We start from the raw sequence: 20,178 nt of genomic DNA, 5'->3' as shown, positions 1-20,178 counted from the left end.
TATAAACTCAATTTTATGCATATTGTGATAAAAGTCATATTTTGATAAACCAAAACTTGGGTGATGATACTTATGTTTTAAATCTCATTTAGCATGCATAAAACATAATATCAACATGTTGCGTTATGTTTAAAACACCAATATCATATATTAAGTTTCGACGCAAAAAATAATCACTAGTTTTATTAATTGTCGATATAACGTTATAAACCGATTTTAGTCCTTTTGATAAAAACTCCTTATTTATTATAAATCCATGGAGTTTATATAAAGTTTAAAAATCTTTTAAACCATTTCAAATATTTTAAAGTTAATAAAACTATTTTCAACAAAAAGTTGAGTATTAACCGGTAAACCAGTAACCGATAAAACGTTTTTATAAATATCCATTTATAAACATCTTATGGTATCTTTTAAATATTTTTTTCTCAAATTCCAAGTGATAGATATTATGAAAAAATGTTATTTGACATATAAAAAATATTTTTATACATAAATATAACTTACATTTAACATAAAATAAACATCACAAGCATACATTATAATGTATATAAACCAAGCAATGTCTAGTAATAATTTTTGTGAGCCATCATAAGAATTATTTAGTCTTTCCTAAAGGACTTAAGGGGCACTCCAAAAGGTCTTCAAGCTCCCACATGCCAAGTCAACTCTTGCTTGGAAAAGGACTTCAGATCTTCATGTAGTGAAAGTTGCAACACTTAAACCATTAAGACTATAATTATGCCCAAAACCAAAAGTGGAAGCTTTTGGTTGGGATTATGGAATTAAATTGTTAAGTCATCTTTAAGGAGGTCATTTCTTCATATTGTTACATTTAAAAAGATATGCAACTAATCTAACTAATTTATTACAACAAATCAACAAATGAAAATTTACCTATTTATCTATTACATCTTATGAATAAATAAATATCAACTAAATACAACACAAATGTCAAAATGGCTTGTTTATACACAACAACATATCAAATATTACAACAAACATCTCTTTGTATTTCGAAGGAAACTTTTATATAACCAAAATGCATGAAAATTGGTTATATATAAAAATAAACAATTTTAACCAAGAGGTTGCCAAAGAAGACAAATATCGATTTTTCTTAACCAAAAGAAATCTATGCTTGTTTTCCAAAAACCGGCAACGGAAGAATTTAAAAATAACAAGTTTATTTTTAGTCCATAAAAAAACCAAACCATCATGGATCCATTTATAGAGGTTAGAATGAAATAAAATCAATCATAGGATGTTTTAGAGATAATCTTTGAAGCCTTTGAACCCACATGGTTTTAGGGTGTTAATGAAGATAGCAAAGATCAAAGTGTCTGATCTTCTCTACAAGTATCCACCATCAAGAGTAAGGCACTTGCAATGCTAGTTCCTTCTTGTGTTCTTGAGTATCTTAAACCTTTAAGTGCTTACATCAAATAAGCACTAAAGGATACAACTCAAGAGAGCTTCTAATCACCAAAGCAAAGCACCAAACTTCAAAAGAGGAGAGTTTCTGCATGCTCACGGTTTAGAGAGAATGTAACATCCCAAGTTCAGGAGTGCAAGTTCAAGGTTCAAAGTGAAAATGTGGATGGTCAACTCGGCGAGTCCATGGGTAGACCTGGCGAGTAGGGTCGCGATTCTAGTCGCATGTTAAGTAGCTAACTCGGCGAGTCGGTGGCTGGACTCGGCGAGTTGGTGCTGTGTGGAGGAAACCCTAATCCCAGGGGTTGAGACCTATATAAAGAACATAATACCCTCTCCCCAGCCTCTTTACTCTCCCTTGAAGTCCAGAAACCCTAATATTCGTTTGTGAGAGAATTAGAGAGCATTTGGATCTTGAAGGAGTGTTATTGAAGAGATCTTTGAAGATTAAGAGGCTTGGAGCAACGGGCTTTACAAGGTTTTGGCTTATTCTTCTGTTGGAGTCTTCTTTTGAGGTAATGATTCGTTGCTTGAGCTGTTATCCATCTAGATCTATCATTTGTGGGATTTTTGGGAGTATATCTAGTGCTATCTTGAGTTTGGAGGTTGGATCTGAGGTTGCTACCTCAGATCTAGTGTAGTGATGATCCAAAAGAGCATAAAGTCCCTGTTCAAGAGTTGTTGATGAAGCCTTTTAGTCCCAAACCCTAGCCCTAGAGTATATTATGCTTAGATCTCCTTGGATTCACATAAAGTTTGCCACTTTACATGATGGATGGCTTGTAGAAGAGTAGATCTATGGATTTGAGACCCTACATGGCTTGGAAAGCCTCTGTATAGGTTAAGAGCTAGTGGTACTCGGCGAGTCACATGGGTGTACTCGGCGAGTTGCATGTGTTGGGTTTTGAGCATTCTAACACTTCCTAAGTGTAAATGCAACCCTAAATACCTTGGATCTATGTTTTCTCTATTATACATGCAAATAAGAACATCCAAGGTATTATCCTAATCTAGCATACAAAAACTATGAATGTAACAAGATAGAATACATACCTCTTGATGTAGCTTGATGTCTTCAAGCTTTAAGAGCTTAGCCCCAATAGTGTGGAAGCCTCAAGTGGAATCACAAATCACCAAGACACCTTGGAATACTTTAGAGAATATGATTACTTGGTTCTCTCTAGTGAAATTGGCTAGCCCTTCTTTAGTGTATCCACACTAGTGCCTATTTCACCAACCAAAGACATCTTTATATAGTATGGAGGATTAGGGTTAAACCCTAATACCCATGACCTTTCATTTCCTAGGATTCTTGGGTTAAACACTCCATGGACTATCCATGAAAGCTTAGCCCAACCTAAATGAACTTGGCCCATTCCATATATATATAAGAGTCCATATTTAATTAGCTCCTTTTGATCACTTAATTAATTATAAATTAATTCTTGATCAATACTAATTAAATAATATGATTCCATATTAATATATTAGAACTTATAATATATTAATATTAATCATAAACATACTATTCTCAAAAGATTGTCCATATAAATTGTGTCGGTGAAGTGCAACCCAAATGGACCATGCCGGGTCGGGTCAAGTACATACCAAATATAGTTATGGACTTAGACATTAATCCAACAGTCTCCCACTTGGATAAGTCTAAAACTATTATTGCGTATGACTTCAAACCTAACTGGCAATCGTAGCTCTTAAAGCTGCTGTCGAACTCTGATCTTGTCAACGAACTTGTCCATTAGATAAGGGATCATATATTCCTCCATTCTAGATATCATATGGACTGAGACATGGATTATAATCATTCTCTCTGTCCATTTGTTGTTTCCCGATTTCCGATTTATGACGACTGACTAATTGAACAAATCAAATCAGTCCTGGCCCGGCCGAGCACTTCCATTTGTCATCATCAAATCATCGAGGGGCCCACAGATATCGCTTTTATCCCGAAGGTAAAAGGAATGGATAAACTTCGACTCATATGGCTTGTTCTACTACTTGTTGAATCATACACAAAGGCACGTTTTATAGCACCGAGTTACCAAATGCGTTTTCGTGCAATCAATGTACAACCAACTCATAGTAACAACTCATATCTCTAGGTTTGAAGAATATAAGATATTATCGTCTCATGATCACTCGTGATAAAATCCATGAAGTGATTCCAATGAGCGCGGGTTGAATCCAATACTCAGAACTTATGAGCACTCATGAGTGTTGTAGCCCTTTGTCCAACACCTTAGACCTCTACAAGCCAACCCATGACAGTCTTAATTCATATCTACTTCCAACATATGACCGACTGTGGATGGTTTGAATAACTTAGTCATTCCGGAAGAATAACCTAGTTTATTCGGGAAGTCAAAACATGCAAAGTGAAACACAATAATAATTGAATCCAATATGGTATCAAATCTTTGAACATAAATAAAACACCTTTTATTTATCACCATATGATTACACATTATTCATTGTATACTGTTTCAGCTATCAACTTTATTCTTGAATTTAAAACAATAGTTGTCCCATGCTCCAAGCATGTACACTATGTTTTCTTAAACACTAGTCATGCCACACACCAAGTATGCATACTATGTTTGTCTATGATCTTTACTTTGTGAACTAGATCAATTGAACATAAATTCAATGATTCTCTTTTCACACTCCCAAATCCTTACTGCAAATGCAAGAATTCCAAATTCATGCCATTTACAGAAATCTGTTAGATTCTAAACTTATATGCATTGATCCTCTTGTAACGATTATGCACAAAGTCACAAAGACTTGGCAACAATCATTACAGAGTTTTCCAAAGGGGATCAACTCCTTGGAAATATCCTTCTTGCATTAAGTTTCCTTAATCTTACACAGATTGAAAATTCTAACTTTGAAACATTTCCAGATTCCATTTTGACTATCACTTCTGAACAAGAGTTGCCTCCTTACAGATTATGTCAATATGGTCCTTCCAGAATTATCACTATACTTCCAATTGTCCTTGAGTAACCAATCTTTGGTAAACCTTAGATTGTCCTCGACAATTGTTTAATCCTTTTAGTCATATCCAGTTCTAAACCTTTTCCCTTCTTAATGCCCCAGGCATTTGGAAAATTTTAGAACGGATGAATATAGCACATGTAATCGATCCTATATCCGAAGCGTATGGGACACGATTCATGATGTCTTACATAAAGACTAAACCAGTCTTTTGCTATAATATTTCCATTTCAATTTGCCAAGTTCTCATAATTCAGATTATGAAAAGGGATGCCGTAATCATAATCGAATTTTAGAACGCAAATAATGGACCCATATACAGAATTTCCTTATGTTGAGCCATTCCAACATGAAATTCATATATATCCTTGACTAAATGATTAAAACCTCACGATCTAAGCTTATAGATTTGAGATGAAGCATAATTTCCTCTCCCTTAATTATAACAAAACAACTTTTTCCCAATTGAAACTTTTGTTTTCTATAATTAACATTGCTAACTTGCAATACTTATCATAATTATCATGCTCCCACTAACATGATGATTATTAGCATAACACTTATACTCCCACTAGCTTTGACATGTACTCAGAAATCAGCTGGACAGTCTGAAATTTAGATTCATACACCCTTTCCGTAGATAGCTCACCTGTGTGTCTAAGCAATTTCAAGAACCATGAAAAGGGATACCGTAATCATGGTCTCAATTGCTTAGGCATTTGCCATTTCTCACAAGTCCATGTTAGTGTGCCGGTTAACCACACGCGCTCCACTAACGACTTTTGAAAATGCAAATAACACAATTGATATCTTCGTAAAATCTACTTAGTGAAAGCGTTTCCTCACCATCATTTTCATGAATCGGAGAGAAACCTTATGACACTTAGATTTATATGGTGTATGAGTTCCTACCCATATGAATTTGTCAAACCATAATCACAAGACAAAGATAATGACAAATCCAAAACCATATGGATTGCACTCAATCTTAACTTCTTGCCACCTGGCAGCTCAAGGGCCTGCCATTGCTTCCAAGTTGTTATGCAACAAACTGAGAACTCTAAGAACTCATATGCAAAACCAACTTTAACTGGAATGGGCACAGATATGTCAAAACGATAAGTTATAAACCTCAAGTCGTGTGCTAGTGAAGAACTTCAGGTTTTATTCTTGATTATTTCTTGAGACTTTCAAGACCTTTAAGACTCCCACTGTCCTCTTGACATATAAGACTCCCTTGTCAAACATCCAAGAGATAGTGCGGATTCTAATCAAGAAAAACACTTTACCCAATTGGCCTAAGTTGGTCTTTGTTTTATCCAAAACATCACAACTTACCAATTTCAAATGTACAAGAGTAGAAAACTTTTACTCTTACATTTGACAAGTGTTTTAAACCTTCTTTAAGACATGTCACTCAAATGACAATCTTGGAGTATGACTCTAAGACTTGTATTGGAACGAAGTATGACTCATCTTCTTGATTTAACCATTTCAACAATTCAAGTTCCTCTTCTTAGTCATAAGAATGCACTAAGATTTCCTTAGAGAACTAATTTTGATATGGTTTCTTAATCATTAAGATGATCACAAAACTGATACTAAAGTACTCTCCCATCTTTTTAGATATGAGAAACTTTTATCCTTCTGCCTAATTTGATTCTTCTTATTCGCCCTGCCATACATTGGAACCTTTTCCAATGTCTCAGAGTTACACTTAAGCTTGTAAGTATAATCATATTTACTGAGCTTTAGTAAACTATGACGAATAGTCTTATCAATCTTTTGTGGTGGACTTAATCAGTGCACAAGAATGTGTACTCGATCCCTTAGTCCTTTACTTGACTCACACATCCATGTGGCCGAGTAATTAGTCTTAATTTTCCAAAACTTGAAAGTTCTCATTCATCATGGTATACAACTTGCATGATTCCAAGTTCCGGTCCAATTGAAACTTGGGTGATGAGAATCTTTCCTTATTTGGTAAATCTAGACATTACCACAAATGAAAGAATCAATTTCATATTTCCACTCTTGCTTTTAATGGAATCATATAAGCAACAATTTTTGTCTCAAAAGCCATTGTAAGGATATTTTAAAATAAATAAAATCAAAAAAAATTTCTTTTATTTTAAAACTTTGCGGAAAAACTTATCCTTACAATCCATATGAAAACTTGTTGTTATCTATTCCTAAGCAATATCTCATAACTCCTAAGAAGTTGCTCAAGAATCCGATCTTCAAACTATGCGATAGAAATCCATCTAAGCCATCAGATTCAGCATATTCTTTCTTTAAGTTTCTTCACTTTTCTTTGATTCTTAAAACATCACCATGTGACCCACTCACATCATGTATCAGGAATCTCAGAATAGAAACTTAACAGAGTTAGATAGTGGTCTTTACCTGAAGTAGAGTCAAACTTATTGACTTTAACATCCTTAGGTAAATTTGGCAGCTTCGCAACCAATGCCCCTTCCCTTGGCAATATAAACATATGGACCCTTTGATAATGGTACACGAGACTATCACAGACTTAGCTTTTCTCTTTACCATTTGGTCAACCGAGTTGACTATGGCCGATCCCTTTCCATTGGGAAGAGAATGCTTTACTGGATATCCAATGTCATCATTGTCAATGTCCATAAAGTTTTAGGAAGTTGATCTTAGCAAATAGATAAGATCATTAAGGGTCTTGTCATAGTCTGTTTCATAGGTGTCCCAAAGGAACTCACTATGTAACTTAGAAAGTGATTGAACCACCAACTTTCTCAAGACTTTGACACCCAACTCTCCCGGCTTGTCAATATGTGACTACATCTCCAAGATGTGTTCACACCTAGACCTTGCCTTGCCAATAGGGCTTGAGTGACATTAAACTTTTCAAGAACTTGTGGGTTGGGGAGAATAATTGGAGGAGGTGAAAGAAGTATGATTTCCAAAGGACATCATCTTCATTTAGGAAACCTTGTTTCACTAGATTTGGGAAGATCATAGGTGTCTATTACAGACACCTTTTGGGAGATATTCAAGATAGTTGATTTAAAGTCCTTAATATGACACCCAATATGAAATATTAAGGCTAGGACCCAACAAACTATTTTATAACTTAGAAGAGGTATGCCGTAATCCAAGCTATAAAATATTTGAAGGTAGGTGAATGACGATTCACCAATTTCCACCAAGATAAACGAAATGAATTATTAGCTTTTAAATGGTTTTGAAACTCCTAGATCTTTGAGATTCATTGAACTGTTCAAAGGCATGTTTCAATCTCGAGTGTGCCCTTCAGGTTTTGTGACTGGGATGCCGAGGATCACAAAACAAGGTGTGAAGTAACCATGCAAATCACTTGGTACCCTTAATAAATTACCCCTCAATCGATGTGCCGGTTAACCACACACGCTCCATCGATACTATGATAAATATTAAGTCACCCTTTACCTACCTTGTTAAGTCCAAGTTAGTGTGCCGGTTAACCACACACGCTCCACTAACGACTTAGACAAAGTGTAAAGTGTAATTTTATGGGTTAGCACCTTATTCACATTTTTCCTAAGTAACTAAGATTGGGTATTATTAAGAGTTTAGTTACTTAGTATTATCATTAATACTTTTAATGAATGAGAATTATAGTCTTGTCAAACCCGTTCGGTTAACGACCCTCCACCGGTCAAGCAAGCGGTGGGTGAGAGTGGACACCCATTAAGTTGCCATTTTATAGGCAACAACCTTATACCCACCTTATAGACCGACTTCGTGAATGAGGCGTACTAGCGGTAAGACTGACTTTACTCTTATACATATATATATTATTAACTTATAATATTATAAAGTATAAGGGTTGAATTTTAACTTTTAAAATTCTAAGGGCTAACTTGGAATTAAAGTATTCATAAGTGAAAACTTTACAAATTCCAAAACTTGAGGGCAAGTTTTGAAACTATTCAAAACTAATTAATTCCATAACTTATGTGTTTAAAGTAGTTTTAATCCAAAAACTCTTCAAGTTCCATAACTTGAGGACAAGTTATGGAAGACTTTAAACTAATAAAAGAATTAACTTTTCTTTATTTTATAACTTATGGAATTAATTAAGGTTACACCTTTTTTTATTTTATTTTATTTTATTAAATGAAGAGACTCTTGGTCCTCCATAACTTGAGGACAAGTTATGGAGTCATAAAACCATTTAATTAGAACTAGACTCTTCATTTTTGTAACCTTTGCCAATTTTTATGAGTTTTATGATTCTTAAATGTGACTTTCCATATAACTTGAGGACAAGTTACAAAAACACATTTTAGAATCAATTCTTAGATTAATTTGGATTAAAACCAACTATCACATAATTTTATTCATTAATCTAAATTCACTCATAAAACAAGGTAACACAAAAAACTTTTGGTGATCCATAACTTATTCTTAAGTTATGGAATCCTTTAAAACATTAACACCAAATTTTGTAACTCCATAAAAACTTTGAATCATTTTTTTTTAAAACCTTTTCATATCCATAACTTATGGAGGTTTCAAAAAATAAAACTCTTTAGATCAAACTTTTAAAACTAATAAAATAATCATATTATTTTATCTTTTATTAAATTTGACCTAATTCAACTCATAAAGCAAATTATTCAAATTTTACAAATAATTAGTTTTTCACAAGAACAAGTAATTATCTTAAAATTTGACGAACTTCATGTTTTTTTTCTTTTTTTTTTCAACTTTGAAAATAAAATATTTGCATCAATATAACAGAAAGCAACCCGTGGCTCTGATACCACTGTTGGGTTTTGAGCATTCTAACACTTCCTAAGTGTAAATGCAACCCTAAATACCTTGGATCTATGTTTTCTCTATTATACATGCAAATAAGAACATCCAAGGTATTATCCTAACCTAGCATACAAAAACTATGAATGTAACAAGATAGAATACATACCTCTTGATGTAGCTTGATGTCATCAAGCTTTAAGAGCTTAGCCCCAATAGTGTGGAAGCCTCAAGTGGAATCACAAATCACCAAGACACCTTGGAATACTTTAGAGAATATGATTACTTGGTTCTCTCTAGTGAAATTGGCTAGCCCTTCTTTAGTGTATCCACACTAGTGCCTATTTCACCAACCAAAGACATCTTTATATAGTATGGAGGATTAGGGTTAAACCCTAATACCCATGACCTTTCATTTCCTAGGATCCATGGGTTAAACACTCCATGGACTATCCATGAAAGCTTAGCCCAACCTAAATGAACTTGGCCCATTCCATATATATATAAGAGTCCATATTTAATTAGTTCCTTTTGATCACTTAATTAATTATAAATTAATTCTTGATCAATACTAATTAAATAATATGATTCCATATTAATATATTAGAACTTATAATATATTAATATTAATCATAAACATACTATTCTCAAAAGATTGTCCATATAAATTGTGTCGGTGAAGTGCAACCCAAATGGACCATGCCGGGTCGGGTCAAGTACATACCAAATATAGTTATGGACTTAGACATTAATCCAACAGCATGAAGATAGGCAGAAACTCGACGAGTAGGAAGAACAACTCGGTGAGTTGGTTGAAGATAGCCTTGGACTCGGCGAGTCTGGTCGTGAGGTCTTAACCTTTCCTGGTTGAGCTGTGAATCGGTGAGTCAAGGGATGACTCAATGAGTTGAGTGTGATTAGACTCAGAGTTGTGGGACTCGGCGAGTCTTGGGGAGACTCGGCGAGTCTTGGGGAGACTCGGCGAGTTGATTCGTGCTATGGGATTTTCAGAGCATAGGGACTCGACAAGTCAGCGGGGTGACTCGACGAGTAGAGATAGTCTTGTGTTGACCAGTTGTCTTTCATGGGTATTTTGGTATTTATTGAGTTTGGTGTTTTAGTTATTGATCAGTGGTGAAGTTCGTGTCAGAGGTTGGAGCAGCGTGATCTTATCTCTTCAGTCGGCAATTGCGAGGTGAGTTAACCTCACTATATCAACAGGGTCTAAGGCACCAAGGCCGACCCTTTGTCGGATTGTAATCCGGGTATCGTTGTTATGTTATTGCTTTGCTATGTTTGCATCCTGGTAGTTAGGATGGTATATGTTAGAGACCTGGTTAAGGTCGGTATCCTGGTATATAGGATGATGCTATGCTAGTGACCGGTTAGGTCGGTATCCTGGTTAGGATGATGTTATGTTATGTGATCTGCAAGATCGGTTTGATTGGATGCGAATTGTTATATGATTGTATGTTTATGTGCACATGGTTGTTGGACTGGGGTTGGGTTGAGGCGGGTCCTGCTTTGTGCTGTAGGCCAACATACCCAGGGCGGACCGGTTATCCCGAAGGCCCAACGAGCGGTCCGGATATGCTATAGGCCACACGAGGGTGGACCAGACGTGCCGAGGCTCGGAGTGTGGACCAGGCCGACTGAAGGCCCGGTGCTGGCGGACCGGTCATACTGTAGACTCAGAGAGTGAACCAGGTGGGTTGAAGGCCCGGTGTGGGCGGACCAACCACACTGCAGACTCGATGGATATGGCTAGACTCGGAGGGTGGACCAGGTGGACTGAAGGCCCGGTGCGGCAGACTGGGTAATAACTTAATGAAACTGGGTGGTTTTTGAAAAGTTTAAATTCACTTGGATTTTTAGAGTGTTACAAGTTTGTATCAGAGCCTTGGTTTGAGTGAATTGGAGGAACATTCGTGTGAATCCAGTCTCAAATCAAGGAGAGTTTTCAAAAGAGAATTTAAAATGGTTTTCAAAATGAGTAAAAGAGGACGCGGAGGTACGATCAGCCGGAACCAGTAACTCCAAAATAACATACAAAATAATTGTTTTTGACATATGATAGAACAGCATGCTAGTACTAGGCTAGGGATCTTCAGGAGTTGCATGATAGAGTTGCCTAATTTATGATGCCTGCTAGCCTAGGGTTTCTTTCTGTATGAGATTTCCAGTGTTCCTCTAGGAGTGAGGGTTGAGTGCTTGTTATGTCTGTTCTTCACTAGGGTGTTGTGGTGATACTTGATATAAATATGGATAGGAGTGGAAGGTAGTATGAGCCCGTACTCCTGAAAGCACAGGACCCATACGCGTATCAAGGAAGTCATAACCCCTAGGGCTGGGTTGAGATTCGGTTCCCGGGTTAGTGGGAGGTATCTGATGTTTTGCGGTATTTCCAGTATGGTGGTTACGAGGCATGCAGGGAGCGGATCCGGATCAGGATCGGGAACAGGAGAGGGCGGTCAGGGTGGGTCAGTACCACCCGAGGTTATTGGTCAGATAAGCATAGACTGGATGCTAGGATTCGTGAGATCCTGCATGATGAGGTTGCTGCGATGTTCCGGGCTGAGTTGCCGGAACTTTTTGGGTCGATCAAGACCGCTATGGTTGAGTATTTTGATGAGCGTTATGCAGCTCTTACAAAGACAGCTGCCATGGCAGCTACAACAGCTGTAGCAGTGGCAGGGGGAGGAACCGGTAGAGGTTTCTAGTATCGAGACTTCGATAATACGAAGCCCCCTACCTTCGATGGAGTTCAGGACTCGATTGTTGCTATGAGATGGTTGTCAGACGTGGAGGGGTGTTTCTTCACGTATTCATGACCTGCTGATCAGAGGGTGAGGTGTGCTCTGAACCTTTTGAGGCTCGGGGCGAACGATTGGTGGAGGTTGACCACGGGATCGTATTCTGATGCGCAGCGAGCTACGGTTTCTTGGGATCAGTTCAGAGAGATGTTTAGTACTCGCTATGTTCAGCGAGTTGAGAGGGAGAGATTAGCTCAGGAGTTCCTAGAGTTGAAGCAGGATTCGGAGTCGGTGACGGAGATCACCAGGATGTTCAGTGAGAGGGCGATGTTTTGTCTTGAGTTTGCTTCGGAGCAGGCTCAGATGTCCCGCTATTTGAGTATGCTGAAGAGGGATATCAGGCAGTTTGTGTCTACGCAGAGGTGCGGGACCTTGTTAGAGTTGCAGGAGGCTGCCAGACAGCATGAGTTGGAGATTGAGTTGCAGTTGCGAGAGCAGAGGCAGGCTCCGGTGCAGTTGCAGCCAGCGCTGAAACGGTCCAAGACCGTTGATTCTGGATTGGGAGATCAGAGCAGCCGTACTTATGGGAAGTGTGGGAAGGGTCACACCGGAGTTTGTAGGTCCGGTGGTGCATGCCGCAAGTGCAGAAAGGAGGGGCATTATGCGAGGGATTGTCAGCAGACAGCCCCGGGTCAGGATTCGAGGATTTGCTATCACTGCCATCAGGTTGGACACTTGAGGGTCAACTATCCACAGCTTGCTGCAGGACCGGTGCAGGCTCCAGCACTGGCCACTTTGAGGATTCGGGTGGAGGTCAGGGTGGAGCAGAGCCCCCGAGGGCTCAGGGTCGTTCTTTTCAGCTTACAACAGAGGAGGTCAGGGAAGTGTTGGATGCAGCTGCGGGTATGTTTCCTTCTTGATATTTTGTTATCTTGTGATTATTATGGAGTATTGTATATCTGCCAGTCTCGTTGTGTGATTTTTTTGGTATTGTATTCGTTTGTTCCTTGAGGGTTATGGTATGGTTGAGGGTTTTGGTATTGGGAGTTTCGTTGGTTATCACCCATGGGGATTATTAGTGGGAAATCAGGTTTTTTTTGTCTGAATGCCGAGTAGCATCTGCAGTCTGAGGAGTGGTTAGCTGAAGGTTGGGCTTCTTTCAAGTCTGAGATGATCAGTGTTGATATGTGATTCTTTGAAGGTTGCTCGTTCTAGTGGGAATCAGTTCGCGTGTAAGGGAATGTGTTGTGTAGGGTTGTTAAGGGAGGTCGGTTATGGCGACCGGTGGTTGATAGTCAGTGCTCTAAGTGGGGAGAATTGGAAAATTCCCCAGAAGATCGACAAGCATGAGAGGTTGGTTAGCTATTTGGGATTCAGCAGCGGTTCTGTCAGCCAAGAGCATAGGCTGGTATGAGCAAGTGACAGGCAAACGGGGCGGGATACAGACCAAGGGTTTTGTAAAAAGGGCGATTGATTGTGGAAGTCCTAGGATCAGGCCGGGATTGACTATGTAGGATAGAGTTAGAGTTCGGAACCCCTAGAGGGCTAGAACAGTATGCATGGGAGAGTTTTCCAGGAGGGATAATTCGGGATAATGAATGCTAGTTGAGCGGTCCGGATAGACTGAAGACCGGTGGGTGTACTAGTCAGGCCGAAGGCTCGGAGGACGGTCCAGACAGGCTGAAGGCCCTAGAGGGCGGTCCAAACATGCTGAAGGTTCTGAGAGTGGTCCAGATTGGCTGAAGGCCTGGTAAGTCGGTCCAATCATGCTGAAGACTCTACATGTGTTGATAGATCTGTATGGGGAGATGGAATGAGTATGTTGCGATGTGATAGCACCAGAAGGTCTGGCCCCGGGTATTGATCATGATTAGTGGAAGGTAGTGCATGGACTCGAGAGTCCTTGCGAGCAGATTTAGAGCATGTGTGATGCATGGGATAGCAGTTATGCTATAAGGGAATGGTGAAGCGTTGGGCGAGCACCGTGGCACTTTTTGTAGTGACAAGGCGGCCAAGTAGACTTCCTTGGATAAGGAAAGGGAAATGTATGTAGCTCCGAGAAGGAGTGTAAGTTCACGGAAGTGAAAGCAGTAGCATGGAGGTATGTTTGAGGTGTTCCAATTATGGTTATTGATCAATATGTTTGCGCCGGTGGTATGGAATCACATCCGGGTTGGATGTCTACTGAGGTCACGAAAGGAGTTCCGAGAGTGTAGAGCCAAAGAGGCTCGGAAGGGATGCAAGGGTGGAGCCTTGGATTCCCAGTTTGGTGTGAACAAGAAGTTATGCATGTAGTGGTAATTCATCATGGGGGGATGTTTAGAGGTGTTGTCAATGTGTCGGGTTTTCCCAATCCGAGGATGCTAGAGCCAGTTCAGCATGTGTATGTGATTGCAGAGGAGAACTCATGGGAGTTTCTCTGAAGTTGAAGGATGTGTCATCATGTCAGCATGGAAGGGATAGAGTTAGACTCAGAAAGGGAGCAGGTTAAGTCTCAGCAGTGAATTCGATGAAGGATATGTCTGACAAGGAAAATGGTAGCAGTGTGGTACCGAGTCGGGATCCTGGTGGTTCAGGGTTATATCTAGCTCGTAAGAGTCAAGTGATTGTTGTGATCCGGAACGAGTGAAGTATCATGGAGTGATACTCGGTTGATAAGTGTGGTTATCAGAGGATGAAGCCGGTGGCCAACTTGAGGCGGTGGTCAGGACACCGCAGGGGAAGAGTTGGGTTTCAAGTTTCGGTGGTAGTGTTTTGAGGAACCTGGTTTGGTTAAGGCCAGGTGGTGCATTGCGAGAGTAGTTTCTGGAGTTGTGTTATCGCAGGCCTCGAGGGCGAAGCCTAATCTAAGTGGGGGAGAATTGTAACATCCCGAGTTCAGGAGTGCAAGTTCAAGGTTCAAAGTGAAAATGTGGATGGTCAACTCGGCGAGTCCATGGGTAGACCTGGCGAGTAGGGTTGCGATTCTGGTCGCATGTTAAGTAGCTAACTCGGCGAGTCAGTGGCTGGACTCGGCGAGTTGGTGCTGTGTGGAGGAAACCCTAATCCCAGGGGTTGAGACCTATATAAAGAACATAATACCCTCTCCCCAGCCTCTTTACTCTCCCTTGAAGTCCAGAAACCCTAATATTCGTTTGTGAGAGAATTAGAGAGCATTTGGATCTTGAAGGAGTGTTATTGAAGAGATCTTTGAAGATTAAGAGGCTTGGAGCAACGGGCTTTACAAGGTTTTGGCTTATTCTTCTGTTGGAGTCTTCTCTTGAGGTAATGATTCGTTGCTTGAGCTGTTATCCATCTAGATCTATCATTTGTGGGATTTTTGGGAGTATATCTAGTGCTATCTTGAGTTTGGAGGTTGGATCTGAGGTTGCTACCTCAGATCTAGTGTAGTGATGATCCAAAAGAGCATAAAGTCCCTGTTCAAGAGTTGTTGATGAAGCCTTTTAGTCCCAAACCCTAGCCCTAGAGTATATTATGCTTAGATCTCCTTGGATTCACGTAAAGTTTGCCACTTTACATGATGGATGGCTTGTAGAAGAGTAGATCTATGGATTTGAGACCCTGCATGGCTTGGAAAGCCTCTGTATAGGTTAAGAGCTAGTGGTACTCGGCGAGTCACATGGGTGTACTCGGCGAGTTGCATGAAAATAGGCAGAAACTCGACGAGTAGGAAGAACAACTCGGTGAGTTGGTTGAAGATAGCCTTGGACTCGGCGAGTCTGGTCGTGAGGTCCTAACCTTTCCTGGTTGAGCTGTGAATCGGTGAGTCAAGGGATGACTCAATGAGTTGAGTGTGATTAGACTCAGAGTTGTGGGACTCGGCGAGTCTTGGGGAGACTCGGCGAGTTGATTCGTGCTATGGGATTTTCAGAGCATAGGGACTCGACGAGTCAGCGGGGTGACTCGACGAGTAGAGATAGTCTTGTGTTGACCAGTTGTCTTTCAGGGGTATTTTGGTATTTATTGAGTTCGGTGTTTTAGTTATTGATCAGTGGTGAAGTTCGTGTCAGAGGTTGGAGTAGCGTGATCTTATCTCTTCAGTTGGCAGTTGCGAGGTGAGTTAACCTCACTATATCAACAGGGTCTAAGGCACCAAGGCCGACCCTTTGTCGGATTGTAATCCGGGTATCGTTGTTATGTTATTGCTTTGCTATGTTTGCATCCTGGTAGTTAGGATGGTATATGTTAGAGACCTGGTTAAGGTCGGTATCCTGGTATATAGGATGATGCTATGCTAGTGACCGGTTAGGTCGGTATCCTGGTTAGGATGATGTTATGTTATGTGATCTGAAAGATCGGTTTGATTGGATGCGAATTGTTATATGATTGTATGTTTATGTGCACATGGTTGTTGGACTGGGGTTGGGTTGAGGCGGGTCCTACTTTGTGCTGTAGGCCAACATACCCAGGGCGGACTGGTTATCCCGAAGGCCCAACGAGCGGTCCGGATATGCTATAGGCCACACGAGGGTGGACCAGACGTGCCGAGGCTCGGAGTGTGGACCAGGCCGACTGAAGGCCCGGTGCTGGCAGACCGGTCATACTGTAGACTCAGAGAGTGAACCAGGTGGGTTGAAGGCCCGGTGTGGGCGGACCAACCACACTGCAGACTTGATGGATATGGCTAGACTCGGAGGGTGGACCAGGTGGACTGAAGGCCTGGTGCGGCAGACCAGTCACAAAGTAGACCCGAAGTGCATGGCTGTTCTGTTCGGTTATGATATGTTATGCATGGTATATGTGGTTGGTATTTTGGGGGTATCTCACTAAGCTTTCGGGCTTACAGTTGTGGTTTAATGTTTTTCAGGTACTCCAGGAGACCATGGCAAGGCGAAGGCGTGATCGTACCGCTCCTCTTGTTCTTGTTTTATGATATGGTTCTGGGAATACTCTGATAATAAATGTATTGAAAACCTTTTTGTAATAACTTAATGAAACTGGGTGGTTTTTGAAAAGTTTAAATTCACTTGGATTTTTAGAGTGTTACAGAGAAAGAAGGGGAGAAGAGAGTGCTTCACACACAAAAAAAATCCAAGCCTCATGCATCCTTTATATAGTCCTTGCAAAGTAAGGCCTAACCATTAGAATACTCTAAAGTAATGGCTAGCCTTTAGAAGCATGGGAGACAAAGCATGGAGGTTAAAAAACAATCTCCATATTTGTTTATTAATTTCAATCATGCCTCTTTAAAGAGGATGGACTCTTTATTTTTTATAAACTCTAAGTTTATAAAGTATAAAATTTGTCTTTAGGTAAAAGACAAAAGAATCCAACTAGTCCAAAATGTTATACATGACTTATTAATTCATACCATATGAAATAATAACTAGTTATACTCTCTTAAAATTATTATTTTCACAAAACAATAATTATTTCGTAATTAAATACAAGAATTGATATTATTTATTAATAATCTCATTAATAATAAATATACAAAATGTGCCAACTTGATAAAGGTGTGACCATATTGGATCATATATTATTAACAATATCACTCTATAATCTTTCTTGGGCATATAGATCCAACAATGTATATATATATATATATATATATATATATATATATATATATATATATATTGTTGAATTTATATGCCCAAGAATAATTATTGAGTGATATTGCTAATAATATATGATCCCATAGGGTCTCACTTTTATCAAGTTGGCACATTTTTTATATTTATTATTAGTATGATTATTAATAAATAATGTGAATTCTTGTATTTAATTAGGTGATAATTATTTTTTTGTAAAAATAAAAATTATAAGAGAGTATTAGAAGTTATTATTTCATATGGTATATGCACAACCTGTTGGACTAGTTGGATTTTTTTGTCTTTTACCTAAAGACAAAGTTTATATTTTATAAACTTTGAGTTTATAAAACTTAAAGGATTCTTCTTCTTTATTAGGTGTGGCCGAAAGTTAAGAGAGGTATGGGTGGTTGTATGTCAACCTCCCTCATTTGTCCTTCATACCTCTAATGTAATGTGATTACTTTGTATTATTTAATGGGGTTGCTTTCGCTTTTGTATGGGTATTTAAAGAGGTGTTTTTCATGAGTTTGAAGCTAAGTTTTCTAGTGAATTCTCTCCAATTCTTCTCATGGTCTAAACCTCATTCTCTTCCTCTTCTTGTTGTCTGTTGAAGAGTGTTGCAAGATTAAAAGCGCTCTTGAGTTGTCTCATTTAGTTCTTATTTGATTTAAGCACTTAAAGGCTTAAGAAGCTCAAGAATACAAGACGGAACTAGCATTCCATGTGCCTTACTCTTGATGGTGGATACACATAGAGAAATTCTACTCTTGAATTTTTGCTATCTTCATCAACACCCCAAAATCAAGTGGGTTCAAAGGCTATCACTCTAAAAATTCTTTGGTTGTTTTTATTTCATTCTAACCTCTATAAATAGATCATTGATGGTTTGGTTTTGTTATAAAATAAAAATAAACTTGTTATTTTATAATACTTTCTTTGTAGTTTTTGTGAAAAACAAACTTATATTTTGTATCAAACCTATCAGTGATATCAGAGCCATCTTTTACATTTTAGAATGATTTTTTATGTTTGATAATATTTGGTTTTTTGGAAAACAAGCATGAATTTCTTTTGGGAAAAATCCATATTTGTCTTTTTTGGCAACCTCTTTGTTAAAATTGTTTATTTTTATATATAACATTTTTTCACGGATTTTGGTTATATAAAAGTTGCCTTAGAAAAAACAAAGAGTTGTTTGTTATAATATTTGATATGTTGTTGTGTATAAACAAGCCATTTGGACCTTTGTTTTGTGTTTGGTTGATATTTATATATTCATAAGATGTAAGAGATAAATAATTTTTTTTCATTGGTTGATTTGTTGTAATAAATTAGTTAGACTGGTTATAGTTATTTTTAAATGTAACAAGATGTAGAAATAGCCACCTTGAAGATGACTTAACAATTTGAGATCATAATCCCAACCATGAGCTTCTACTCTTGGTTTTGGGCTTAAGTATAGTCTTAATTGTTTGAGTGCAACAACCTTTACAACATGACGATTTAAAGTCATTTTGCAAGCAAGAGTTGACATGGCTAGTAGGACCTTGAAGACCTTTTTAAATGTCTCTTAAGTCATTTAGGAAAGACTTAATAATTCTTATGATGGCTCTAAAAAGTTATTACGAGATATGACTTGGTTTATACAAATTATAATGCATACATGTGATGTTTATTTTAATGTTATTGTATGTTATGTTTTTGTATGAAAATGAGTTTTACATGTCAAACAACATTTTAACATAAGATAATATCAAATGGAGTTTGAGTAAAAAATATTTAAAAGATAACATAAGATGTTTATAAATGGATATTTATAAAAAACGTTTTTACCGTTTACCGGTTAAAATCGATTTTTTTTGTTGAAAATAGTTTTATTGTAAAACTTATTAATAGTCAACTTTAAAATATTTTAAATGGTTTAAAAGGTGTTTAAACATTATATAAACTTCACGTGTTTATAATCAATAAGGAGTTTTTATTAAAAAGAATAAGATCGATTTATAGCGTAATAACGGTAAATAATAAAACCAGTGATTATTTTTTGCGTCAAAGCTTAATATATGATATTAGTATTTTAAACATAACGCAACATGTTGATATTATTTTTTATTCGTGCCAAATGAATTTTAAAGCATAAGTATCATCATCCAAGTTTTGGTTTATCAAAATATGACTTTTATCATAAGATACATAAAATTGAGTTTATAAAATAAAATGAGTTTATTCTACAAATTCATGAAGTCATAAGATTTTGATTGTTAAAAGAAAATTTAAAATTGTGGTTTTAGAACTCATCCAAAACTCCAGTCTTAAATATAAAATGAAGATTTATTAAGAGTATTACTGGTTCTTAAAACCAATCTACGACTAAACTTTAAATACTAGATTTTAGTTTATAATTGATCGCGACTAATGGAAAATAAAATGAAGTTTTATTTGGCACCTAAAGAACCTCATAACAAGTGATATGAATTTTACAAAAGTGTACATGAATTGTTGGATGCATGTAATATTCATGAGACCATGTTTTTATAAACTATTACTGTAAAACATATATAAAACCTTTTCTAAAAATGCAAGTCATTATCGTCCTTTTGAAGAACACTCGGTATCATTTGTATGGTCTTAGTGGCGCATGGTCACTTGTTCATTAAATTTTC

This window comes from Lactuca sativa, chromosome 9 (assembly GCF_002870075.4).
Source record: "Lactuca sativa cultivar Salinas chromosome 9, Lsat_Salinas_v11, whole genome shotgun sequence".
NCBI lineage: Eukaryota > Viridiplantae > Streptophyta > Magnoliopsida > Asterales > Asteraceae > Lactuca > Lactuca sativa.
Note: the sequence above shows the minus strand (reverse complement) of the source record.